The 13,274-nt window shown below is 40.5% G+C and overlaps 1 protein-coding gene across 4 annotated transcripts in view; it reads right to left on the bottom strand.

The window, feature by feature from the left end:
- Positions 1-9,180, bottom strand: part of KLHL8 (kelch like family member 8) — a 53,569-nt gene extending 44,389 nt beyond the window's left edge. The window contains exons 1-2 of one of the 4 annotated variants that reach the window (XM_070458161.1): positions 9,034-9,180; positions 1,360-1,443 (exon numbers count right to left, since the gene is read on the bottom strand). The gene's annotated coding sequence lies outside the window, so the exon portion shown is untranslated. Of the gene's footprint in view, positions 1-1,359; positions 1,444-8,115; positions 8,366-9,033 lie in introns of those variants that run through there. The other 3 variants (XM_070458162.1, XM_020905988.2, XM_070458163.1) reach the window with 3 other exon arrangements.
- Positions 9,181-13,274: the final 4,094 nt, after the last annotated feature.

Here is a 13,274-nt window from a genome sequence, read left to right as displayed (position 1 = left end):
GTTCCAGGACAGGGCCCTTCATACCAAAATCCAAGGATGCTCAAGTCCCTTACATAAAATGGTATGCATGGTATTTGCATATAACCTTGTACAACCTCCTCTCATTTACTTTAAATCCTCTCTGGGGTCGCAAACAGTCAAACACAGCTTAGCAACTGAACAATAAACAATACCATGTAAATGCTATGTAAATAAGTCACCAGTTTGCAGCTAATTCAAGTTACGCTTTTTGGAATTTTCTGGAATTGTTTTTTTTCCTGAATGTTTTCATCTGAGTTTCCTCAAATTTACATACATGGAATCTGCAGATACAGAGGGCCTGTGTACTTCTAGTTCCAAACTATGAGAGTAGGTTTTTTTTTTCTTTTCTATTTAAAAGTAACTTGTTGCCTTTCTTTCTAGAGAAGACTATACTCGTATTTTGGGCTTCCCTGGTGGCTCAAGGGTTAAAGGGTCTGCCTGAAATGCGGGAGACCTGGGTTCGATCCCAGGGTCAGGAAGATCCCCTGGAGAAGGAAATGGCAACCCACTCCAGTATTCTTGCCTGGAGAATCGCATGGACGGAGGAGCCTGGTGGGCTACAGTCCACGGGGTCGAAAAGAGTCAGACACGACTGAGCGACTTCACTTTCACTTTTCATAGTCGTTATTTGGGCTTCCCAGGTGGCGCTAGTGGTAAAGAACCTGCCTGCCAATGTAGAAGACGCAGGTTCCCTGGGTTGGGAACATCCCCTGGAGAAGGAAATGGCAACCCACCCCAGTATTCTTGCCCTGAAAATCTCATGGACGAGGAACCTGGCGGGCTCAGAGTCAGACACGACTGAAACGACTTAGCACTATAGTCGTATTTAACACAAGGCACAAAAACTAGCAGTTAAGAGATGACTTAAGAGCCAGTTTTGAGAGTCCCATTAGCTGTATAGCCTTAGGCAAGTTATTTAAAACCACTCTGAGCATACTGTTAAGACTACTGTGAAGAATAAATGAAGTAATATATGTAATGTATTAATACTTAGCCCTGCATCTAGTTCACAGTAAGCATTCAATAAACTGACACTATTACTTTTATAAATTATGTGATCCCCAGTCCTCAGTGAGGAACACAATCCTCCAATCAACATTTTCCCAGCAAAGAAATACAATATGCTATATAGTGATCTACATTCAGATGCATTTTTCACTATAGCAAAAGATGGGAACTGGTTATATTGCTGTATGCCTTTCTTAAAAAAAAAAAAAAAAAAAAATCAATATAACCAGTGGTCCCCAACCATTTTTGGCACCAGGAATCTGTTTCATAGACGATAATTTTTCCATGAACTGGAAACAGGGTGGTTTCAGGATGACTTGAGTGCATTACCTTTATTGTACACTTTACTTCTAATTTAATTCCGGCACTGATATGACAGGAGGTACTAGTCCGAGGCCTGGAGGTTGGGGACACCTGGAAACAATAGTCAGCATTAGTTGAGTACTTACTATCTACTTTGCATGTATGACTGTGTGACTCTGATTAAGTACATAATCTTTTATTATTAGCCTCAGTTTCTTTACCTGTGAGAATGAGGAAAGTAGCAATACAAACTTCTTAAGATTGTTACAAGGAGTAAATGAGTTAATAAACTGTCTGGCACATAAGCTATATAAGCAAGTGCTATTATTTGAGTTAGATATTTCACATTTATTCATTCTGTTCCTCAGGATAATTCAAAGCAGTATTATTACTATATTTATAGTTGTTGATAATAAGGCTCAGAGAAGTTAAGAAACCTACCCAAGGTCTCCTAGCTATTAAGTGGCAATGCCTAGGTCTCAACACAGGCATGCATGACTGTACAACCAAAACTCTTAACACGAGGCTGAAGACAGCATTAATTCTGTCTTTGTATAAGGAGTGTAACTACATCTTTGCATGGTTATGTTTAGATTATGGAACTACAATATGGATATAATATTCTCCCCACACAGAAAATGTTTTTGAATTTTTTTTAAAGTTTAAGAGTAAGAAAATACACATAAAATCACTGACCTTTTTCACTTGAAGTATAGTGAATTTACAATGTTGTGTTTCAGCTGAAGAGCAAAGTGACTCAGTTACACACGTTTTTCTTTTTCAGATTCTTTTCCCTTATAAAAACACTGATCTTTTTATTTTTTTTAATTTTTTTTATTTATTTTTCTGATCTTTTTAATATGACAGTATTTCCACAGGTAAAATTTTTGCTAAAATGATTCTTCTGTTTTCCATTTCTAATTAATTAAACTCACACTTTCATTATTAAAGAAATAAGCAATCCTCTGCAATAAAATAACAAAAGATGCAGCATAGTGACAAGTATATATATTCAGTACTATGCAAATGCTGACATTCATCTCTAATTGATCTTTGAGATCTATATAGACCTCTCAGATTTTATAAAAAGTGCAAGTCCAGAGAGTTGAACACAATTCTGCTACTAATGTATAGACTAATTAGTCCCCAACTATTTACTTAAAACCTTGAACTATGAAAAGCATTCAGTATCAAATGAAGATACCAATATCAAAGAAAAAAGAAGAAACTAAAAAAAAAAAAAAGACAAAAACCCATTACTCCACCGAATAGATTCATTCATAAGTTGGTATACCATCACTTAATCCACCTCATACTCTTTAGACCTTGTGACTGCTACCGGTAATTGACCCAGAAACAGAAGTTGGCTTCACACTATAAAGCCTTATAGTTCAGCAACCTATCACTAACAAAGAAAATAGGGCAGTTTGATGTAGCTTACTTCCAAACTCTATTACAATAATGAACTCAATCTTAGAACTCTAACATACTTCTGAAATTCACAAAATGCAAATAAGATCAATTTTAAATGTCATAATTAAAATCACAAATCACAATCTAATCTACATAAGCTGATTATAAATTTCATATTCTTTCCAAACTAGCAGTGGTGAACCTTAAAATGATCATCAATTCAGATTCAATATAACTTCATACTCTGTTATATAAGAAATATCACACCAGAAATATACAATGTGTATCACCACCTAGCTTAGAAGAAAAAATACTTAATTTTTATTAGCATTTTAGTGTGTTGTTGAGACAAGAAAAAAAAAATCCAGATTTTAGGATAAACCAAGTTATCTTTTAACATTTCAAAATATTATTCCAATGTGCTGAATTGTACTAGGGTACCATTCTTCGCCATGCAGTCTTCTGCCCATCAACACTAGAGGGGTGGGGGGAAGTGTGCAAATTAACTAACAATAATGGATCAATCAGTGGTATGTACTCCAGGTGTACGCAGCAGCACTTTTACTGCTATCAACATATTGCATCAAAAATATCAACCTCCAGTTCTAGAAGAAAAACAGGCATTCACGGTACTTCAAAAATTATGTGTATACACATACACACACACAAAATTCTGTTCACTTTTTCTCAAAAACACTAATTTTGAAAACAATATGCAAAAATTCTAGTACAGAAACCTTAGATAACTGAAGTTAATGGTTGTTATCTAAATGGTTCCGTTAAAAAAGGTTGTGAACTCCTTTTAAACACGTTGAAAGCTGTGGGTCCACTCCCCAGAAAAAAACACAAATACACACAGAATTCAGATTCTCGGAAGACCATTTTTGGTTCACACAGCCAAAAGTGAAAAGCTGATATTCTAAACCAGAGTTGTCTAGTTTTAGAACTGAGTTCAATACATTACTATATCCTGATGCTTCCACAAAAGCCCTTCAGACAAATAATTTTTAAAAAAAAGCCTAATGGGTCACATTTTATACAGTTATATCTTGAATATTGACATTAGTTTTTAAAAAGTGTATTTTAAATGTTCCATTTCTTCTTCCTTAACTGGTTAACACAAAATATATTTCTCAGAAAAGTGAAGAAATGGTCAAGCCAACGAGTTTTAGGATGGAAAAATAGGGCATTTTGTTATTCTAAGAGGCATTTCTTCTCCCTCATCTCTTTAGTTCTCAATATATAAAAATCATTAACCTTTGTTGAAAATTCAAATATAAGAAACCAGTTCAAATATCTGATGTTTTAATACAAAAAAGCCATCCGAAATTAAGTTTTGGGCTTCCACAGTGAGTCAGACGGTAAAGAGTCTGCCTGCAATGTGGGAGACTCAGGTTCGATTCCTGGGTTGGGAAGATCCTCTGGCGAAGGAAATGGCAACCCACACCAGTATTCTTGCCTGGAGAATTCCAACATTCAAAATAGTCCCTTTAATCTTTTCAAAATGACAAACCCATTTTCAGTTCTCTGTAACTCTTAAAAAGGGTCATTTGTCTAAATCCACAGAATATAAAACAGACCAAGAGTGAACCTTAATGTACAACTCTAGACTTTGGGTAATGGTATATCAATGTAGGTTCACTGATTGTAACAAATGTACCTTTTTGGTGGGGATTTTGATAGTGGGGGAGACTGGGCATACATGGGGCAAAGCAGGGGGCATATGAGGGCAGAGGGTATATGAAATCTCTGTTTCCCTTCTTAATGTTATAAACCTAAAATTGCTCTAAATGTAAAGTATTTTGATAAAGGGTGTGGGATCTAATATATCTACTTCACTTTCTTCTTAACAAATAAGGAAATAGTGTTTTTAAAAATTACCCTCAGCAGCTGTGAATTAAATTTCCTGCCAGGACACAGAATGTGCAATTATTACAGAATAGATTACAAAACCATCATTCAAAAAGACACATGTACCCCAATGTTCACTGCAGCACTATTTACAACAGCCAGGACATGGAAGCAACCTAAATGTCCATCGACATATGAACGGATATGAAGACGTGATACATATGTACAATGGAATATTACTCAGTCATAAAAAGGAACAAAGTTGGGTCATTTGTAAAAATGTAGATGAACCGAGAGTCTGTCATACAGTGTTCTCATTCTGACAACTCAGAAAGAGAACAAATATTGTATATTAACACATGTATGTGGAACCTAGAAAAACAATACAGATGAACTTATTAGCCGGGCAGGAATAGAGACCCAGAACATAGGAAACAGACATGTGGACACACAGAGGGGGAGAGGAGGGTGGGATGAATTGAGAGAGTAGCATTGACACATATATACTACATGTATCAATAGCTAGTGGGAAGCTATTATACAGCACAGTAAGCTCGGCAATGACCCAGATGGATGGGACGGGGGTGGGGCTTGGAGGCAGGTCCAAGAGGGAGGAGATACATGCATACACATACCTGACTCACTTCGTTGTACAACAAACTAACACACACTGTAAAGCTATTACACTCCATTTTTTTTTTCTTAAAGGGGTAATGAACTCCTTTTAAACATATGTTGAAAGCTGTGGGTCTTCTCTCCAGAAAAGCAGAAACATACAGAGAATCCACAGAATCTTGGAAGACCATTTATGGGTACATCCATAGATCCAGGTTAAGAACCAGAGAAAGTAGAAATTCTCTCTTCCCTCTGACCCTCTTCCATAATTTTACCTCTAACTCACAAGAACCAACTAAATTATTCAGACAATGAATCCTCTTGTATAGCCTTTAAAAAGTTTCATAGTACTTACATAAGCAGTTTTCAACAAAAAAATCAACTGACAGCATTCTAAAATACAGCATATGACTAATGATATCAATAAATCAGAGTGCCTTACAGTTTCTAAAATGACTTCAACTATTATAAAAACTAATATTTTACCCCCTTTTACATTTAAAGAAATAGGTTCAGAAAATAACATGCCATGGGCACACAGCCAACAAATTAAGAGCTGGTATTCTAACCCAGAACTGTCTAGTTCCAGCTCATTATTACATTTTGATGCTTCCACAAAAGCCTTTCAGACAAAGAAAACAGATCAAAAAAAAAAAAAAAAAAAAAGCCTAATGGGTCACATTTTAGTGTAGTTATATCCTGAATACTGAACTCAGTTTTTTAAAAAAGGATATTTTAATTTGACTATGCTGGGTCTCAATTGCAATATGTGGGATCTTTGGAGGCAACATCTGAACTCTTTGTTGCAGCATGTGGGATCTAATTCCCTGACCAGGGATCAATCTTGGGCTCCCTGCCTTGGGAGCGCAGACAGAGTCCTAGCCATTAGACTATCAAGGAAGTCCCAAAATGTCTATTCTAAATGTTCCATTTTCTCTTCCTTCATTGGTTAACATAAAACATGTTTTTCAGAAGAGTGAAGAAATGGTCAAGCTAATGAGTTTTAGGACTGAAAAACATGACATGTTGTTAATTCTACGAGGTATTTCTTCTTCCTCATCTCTTTAGTTCTTAATACATAAATATAATTAACCTTTGTTGGAAATGCAAGTATAACAAACCAGTTTAGAAATCCAAGGTTTCAAAACATAAAATTCTTGAAATTAATTTTCAGGACATTCAAAATAGCCCTTTTAATCTTTTCAAAATGACAAACCCATTTTCAGTTCTCTACAACTCTTAAAAGAGTTCTTGATTTTCTGGAAAGGTCGTTTGTCTAAATCCACAGAATATACAGTAGACACCAAGAGTGAACCTTAATGTAAACTCTGGACTTGGGGTAATGCTAATCAATGTAGGTTACTGACTGTAACAAATTTACCTTTTTGGTGTAGGGATTTTGATAGTGGGGGAGACTGTGCTTACATGGGGCAAGGCAGGAGCATATGAGGACAGAGGATTTATGAGAAATCTCTGTTCCTCCCACTTAAATTTGCTACGAACCTAAAATTGCTCTAAATATAAATTACTTTGATAAAGGGTATGGGGTCTAATATATCTACTTCACTTTCTTCTTAACAAGTAAGGAAATAGTGTTTTCAAAAATTACCCTCAGTGGCTGTGAATTAAATCTCCTGCCAGGATATAGAATGTGCAATTATCACAAAATATATTACCATCTTAGAAAATAATACTGATCTTATCAAATGTTAAAAGAATTAGCAGCTTTATAAAGAATCTAGAGAAATGATACTGATGGTCCTATTTATAGGGCAGGAATAGAGACACAGACATAAGAGAACAGACTTGTGGACAGAGGCCGGAAAGAAAGGTGTGGGATGAATCAAGGACAGCACTGACAAATACACACTATCAAGTGTAAAATAGCTAGCTAGTGGGAAGCTGCTTTAAAGCACAGGAAACTCAGCTAAATGCTCTGTGATGACCTAGAGGGGTGGGAGGGAGGGGATATATGCATACTTATAGCTGATTTCACATTGCTATACAGCAGAAACTAACATAACGTTGTAAAGCAATTATTGTTTTTCAGTCAGTAAGTGGTGTCAGACTCTTGTGTGACCCCAGGAAACCCACCAGGCTCCTCTGTCCATGGGATTTCCCAGAGAATACTGAAGTGGGTTGCCACTTCCTTCTCTAGGGATCTTCCCCACCCAGGGATGGAACCCACGCCTCCTGCATTGCAGGCAGATTCTTTAACCGATGAGACATCAGGAAGGCCCCAAAGCAATTATACTCCAAATAAAAATAAATTTTTTTAAAAAAGATTTAAAAAGTATTGGCAGCTTAAAATGTTAATATGAAGTTAAATGCAACAGCTGAGTATGGTATCCTAAAATTTCTTTTGATATTTATTTCTGTTCATACTCTCTGTATCTTAAAGGCGATATATACAGTGACTAAAAGTCTGAAGTAGGTCACGGGATGAGTGACAAAGGAATGGGTACTCATAGGGAGGAGGAGGAAAAGTAGCAACCAATGAAATAACCCACCGCCTAGCTGAGGTCCTCTACTTATCCAAGACTACCCTCTGGCAGGATCAACACTGGAGGGAGACAGAGGAAGAGAATTTCCTCAGTCTACGAGAAGGACACCAACAGTCCAACAATTAATTAACCTCTACGGGGGGTGGGGGGGATGCAAAGAAAGAAAAAGTGCAACCAGCAGATAAAGCACCTGTGTCAACCTAGCTTCCTGTAAGAACCTTTTGCCAAAGAATCCTCCCGAAGCAGTATAACATAAGCATAAGCTAAAAGGGCCAAGCAGAGTTACGCTATTAATACAGACGAAAAAGAATTCTGAGAAAAAAGTTCAATAGCCTACGAAAAGTCGCCCAATCCAACACTGCCAGGTGGGAAAACATACAAAACAAACAAACAAACAAACCTTTTCAAACTCAGGCAATCCAAACGCTAGGACTGTCAAATCCAGTCAAGGACCAGCCCTGGGCTAGAAAAAGGATGTAGATAAATCGCCTCTCGCAGGGAAACCAGCAGGCTAACGAAGCCCAGAAGTGCGTGAAAAGGAGGAAAGAGCAGGCATCCCGGGATGTAAAACAACTCCACTGAGCAGTGGCGTGTTTGGAAAGAGGCTGCAGTTTCTGGTCTCATACTCCGAGGCACTCTTCAAACCGGGGTGTTCCGCCCCCACCCCCCCGACCCCGCCGAGTCTCCATCTGAGGTGAACTGCAAGCCCCCAGCACCCGCCAGCCAGACCCCCGGGGCCATAAGCCTCGCCGGCAGGCCACTCCTAAAGGCTAGACTAACCCTCCAGACGGACGGCCGGCCAGCCAGTCCCCAGGGCCAGCATCCCGGACGATGCTGACCCCAGATCCGCGCCCGCCTCCCCGACCCTCGCGGGCGGCGCGTCCCTCACCACAGGGCCCCAGCCCGCCGGCCCGCCCCGCCCCCACATGCCGCCCTCGCCCGGACCCCGCGAAGCACCTGCCCGCCTGTCTCTTCTTCGAAAGACCCTGAGGAACGAGCCAGGCTGAGGGAGCCGGAGACCCGGGTTCCCTTCGAGGAACGCGTCTACCCCCCCCCCCCCCACCCCGCGCCTTGCCTCTCGCCACAAACGGGGAAGGGGGCGACAGAAACCGAACAGCGGCTGAAGGGGCCCAAAGCCTCCCGGCAGTGGAGTTTGGGTTCCTGCGTGCAGGACTCGGGGAGTTTCTCCGCCACAGGCGTGAGCCCCGGCGGCGCTAGGATTTGGGCTCGGGGCTGAGGTGAGGGAGGACTTGGCACGAGCGGACAGCACCGCACACAAAGGGAAGAGGGAGTGAGGGGGGCACGAGCGTCCGGTTACCTCAGTCCTCGGCTAGCTCCCTCCGCTCGGTTCCCCACCCCCGTCCCCGTCCCCGGCCTCGCCAAGGCTGCAGCCGCGCGGCCAGGTTCCCGCAGCCCGGAACGGCGCCGCACCGGCCCCGCGCGAGCACCCGACGGACGCGCGCCCCTGTGCGCGGCCTCGCCGAGCCCAGCCGGCGCCCGGCGTCCTCTCGCCCGCGCCTGCGCACAGCACTCTGGGTAGTGTGGTTTCCAATTACCTCCTCCTGGGGGACCGCCCCCCGCCCCGAGTGCCCTCCGAGCCGGGGCTCGGGCGCGGGCGGCGGGAGTTTTCACCCAGCTGAGGAGTGTTGTCCTGCCTGGGGCTGGCAGAACCGGGGCCTGGCTGGCGTCCTCAAAACACAGGTTTAGATAGGCCACCGCATGATGTACCTCCGAAGTTATCCATTTCTTCTCTTTTGTGGCTGTGCCAGAAGTCCCGTCTCGCTCGTGGTGAAGGATCTTAGGGTTTCTGTCGTTTAAAGAAGGAAAAAAGGGACCTCTACTTTTGTTCCTGGCAATTTCTCCATAGGCTCTGCAAAAGAGATATATTGATACAAAACACCTGGTGTTTATATAACTACTTATCCATAAGTAGTTGGTTACACCAAGGAAGCAGTTGATCGACCTGAGCACTCACGGCTAAAAACCATTCCAAGTGAAAATGATGTTGAAATCAACTAATCTTCCAATAAAGTCAATGAAATGTTGGAGGGGGTAGATGAGCGAGCAAAGAAAAAAAAAATTGAAGGCTAAAATGTTTTGTTAGAGCAATCTCTAGCCTTCACAACCCTAGGAATCTATTTCAGAATAAATTCAATCCTGGTACATTTATAAATATTAATACATAGGTTTCGATTGATTTAGCTAGAAAAGAGCCTTTAGAAAAAAAAAATTGCATCTTATGTAAAAACCCCAAGGTAACCATTTGAAATTTCAATTCTGGGGGGCGGAAATCACTTTTCCATTTAAAAATAGCGGAAATAGAAATAAATCTTAGTACTTCAGAATATTTTTCTTCAGGACATTATGTTTTGAAATTTTAGTATGAACGAACAAAGAAAAGTGGAGCAAGACCAGTTTTAGTGTGCACATACACACAAAAAGAAATTGTAAAATTTGTCTGGAAGTATGATGTAATACTGTGTATTTAATAAGGCCATATTCTAATAAAAAATTTTTTATAATTTGAACTTTTTAATTACACATTCAGTGTCCCCTAAAAAAATGCTTATAGAACTGCTTTTTTCACTTCTAATAGACATATAAAAAACTGTACTAACTACATCAAAGAAATCAGCACAGTATTTCAATATGGTTTCCATTTATTTTTTCAAGAATATTTAGTGAGCACTTAGTATAACATACTCTGTGTAACATACACTGAGTTAAGAACTGGGAAATACATAGTGAAAAAACTGAATATTTCCTACCCTTGTGGAGACGTAAGAGCTAGTGGAAGAGACAGAACTAAGCACATAATGACAAATAAAAAGTATGCAAGGACTTCCCTGGTGGTCCAGTGGCTAAGACTCTGCCTTCACCTTGCAGAGCGCCCAGGTTCCATCCCTGGTCAGCACACTAGATCCCACATGTTGCAACTAAAAGATTCTGCATTCTGCAACTAAAACCCCCACACAGCCAAAGAAATATATATTTTTTTTTTAAAGAGGTATGCAGAGGGTTGGGCTTCCCAGGTGGCACTAGTGGTAAAGAACCTGCCAATGCAGGAGACATTTAAGAGGCCTGGGGTTGGCTCCCTGGGTAGGGAAGATCCCCTGGAGGAAGGCATGACAACCTACTTCAGTATTCTTGCCTGGAGAATCCCATGGATAGAGGAGCCTGGAGGGCTATGGTCCACAGGGTCACAAAGAGTCAGACACGACTGAAGCAACTTAGCACATGTGCATGCACATACAGAAGGTGGCAAGGGAAGTGGGGAGCATATAAGGTATACTAATCTAGAATTTTTTGTTGGGAGAGGGGCGGTCAGGCAAAAATGCAATGGTATTTTCAAATCAAATAACAATAAACTGGGGGAAAATCCTCCCCTTAAATGTGATATATCCACAACAATGCTCTCAAATAATTATTTTTAAAAATATCTTACTAAACAAGGTACATCTTGATGGGATTCAGAATGTGCTACCCCAAAACATAGCACCTTGACATACTAAATATCTTCAATATCCTTCAATATCTAAACTGAAGGAATCTGAAACAGCAAAAGCAGGAAGGTCTCTCCAACCCCCCAATCTTCTTCCCCAAAACTGGTCATCAAACTCCCATATAAAATGTACCCTCCCTATATCAGGAGAAAATTATAGACATTCATATTGCCAGAGATTGAATTTAGGGCTGAGAAATCTGTATAAACATACTTAAGCCAACCCTTTTCTTCCTAGTAATTCCTTCGCCATTTACTAACCCTAGACCAAACGCCACTGTCTTGTCAATTCTTCACAAATTTATTATTTGTCTGAAAAGTGAAAGTATTAGTCCTTCAATCATGTCTGACTCTTTGAGACCCTGTGAACTGTAGCCCTCCAGGCTCCTCTGTCCATAGGATTTCCCAGGCAAAATTACTGGAGTGGGTTGCCATTTCCTTCTCCAGGGGATCTTCTAAATCCAAAGATGGAACCTGAATCACCTGCATTGGCAGGCAGATTCTTTACCTCTGAGTCACCAGGGAAGCCCTCCCATATACATGTAAAAATTTGATAAAATTTGTATGCTTTTATCCTGTTAATTTGCCTTCATTTGCTTAATTTTCAGACCCTAGGAGAGTCAAGAAAAACTTTTTCCTCTGCTACAACCTCAATGAATGAAAAGATCACACATTTCCTAAATATGACCAAGATATCTTCTTAGCTTTATTCATTCCTCCCTAGCTCCGTTTCAGAATTAACAGAACTACTTAATAACCTAATTAATAAGAGACTTACTCATTAGAGACTCCTTCCTTTTCTAAAATTCCATGAATTAAAACTGATCTGACCTCTGTTGGTTCACTGTCTGTTGTACTTTGGTCCAAATAAATTACAATGTTTTAACCTCAATTGACATTTGCATTTTAAGTCTTTATCTCTAATCTGGAATGAAAGGCTTTATAATATCCAAAAGAATTTCAAATGTGGCCTGCCAAGCGATCTGGAAAGATTAATGAAGGGGACCATTCAATTTTCATTTGCAGTGGAGGCAAAGCTTTCAGTCACTGGGCAGTTCCCTGGACAGCTGTCTGACTATGAAAACTTCCTTGAATATCCTGAACAAGCAAGACAACACCTTCCTGTCCAGGTCAGAGTCAGTGGCTTGCAGTGACCTTTCTTTCTACCCTTCCACTCCTATTAATATTTTATCACCCATTCCTCATCCAATCTTGACTGGGGTTTCAGCTCCACTTAACAACAATCAAGTCCTGCATTCTGCCCCACAGATGGTTGCATTTTCTGGCCTCAGTGCAGTGGCCTAACTTAACCTATTGTAACTACTTTGTGACAGTCCTTTCATCCATTACCCTTGCCCTTAATCTGAATAGGTATCTCGAAGCCTTTGCTGACCTTTTCCACCCTCATCTCTGAGATATTTAAGATTCCCTAATTTCTCTCTGGGCCTTTGAAATTGCTGGGCCTTCTGTCTCCCTCTTTGCCTAGTAAAGCCCCGCTTGCCTTTCAGTATCAACCCAGATATTGTTTTCGTCAGGAAGCATATCCTGGTTACAGTTCCCCTCCTCTTTGTTCTGTGTTAATGCTTTCTGTATATGCTCACATTACAACCTATTTTTGCTTCTCAAATAGCACTTATTAGTGAGCATTTTAATTAGGTAGCCTTTCATTTGTCTGATAGCTTCCTAAATAGAAATTAGGAACATAGTACTGGATATAAGATGGCTGATTAACAAATACTTAGAAAATAAATGGATGCATATCAACTTTGGGCAGTAAAGAAAGTGTGGAAGTGAAACTCGCTCAGTCGGGTCCGTCTCTTTGTAACCCCATGGACTGTAGCCTAACCAGGCTCCTCTGTCCGTGGAATTCTCAAGGCCAGAACAGTGCAGTGGGTTGCCATCCCCTCCTCCAGGGGATCTTCCCAATCCAGGGATCAAACCCAGATATCCCGCATTGCAGACAGATTCTTTACCATCTGAAGCCACCAGGGAATCCCAGGAATACTGGAGTTGGGTAGCCTATCCCTTCTCCAGGGGATCTTCCCGACCCAAGAATC

Source organism: Odocoileus virginianus, chromosome 29, assembly GCF_023699985.2.
Source record: "Odocoileus virginianus isolate 20LAN1187 ecotype Illinois chromosome 29, Ovbor_1.2, whole genome shotgun sequence".
NCBI lineage: Eukaryota > Metazoa > Chordata > Mammalia > Artiodactyla > Cervidae > Odocoileus > Odocoileus virginianus.
The sequence above is the reverse complement of the archived record's forward strand: the minus strand, read 5'-3'. Positions and strand labels throughout refer to the sequence as shown.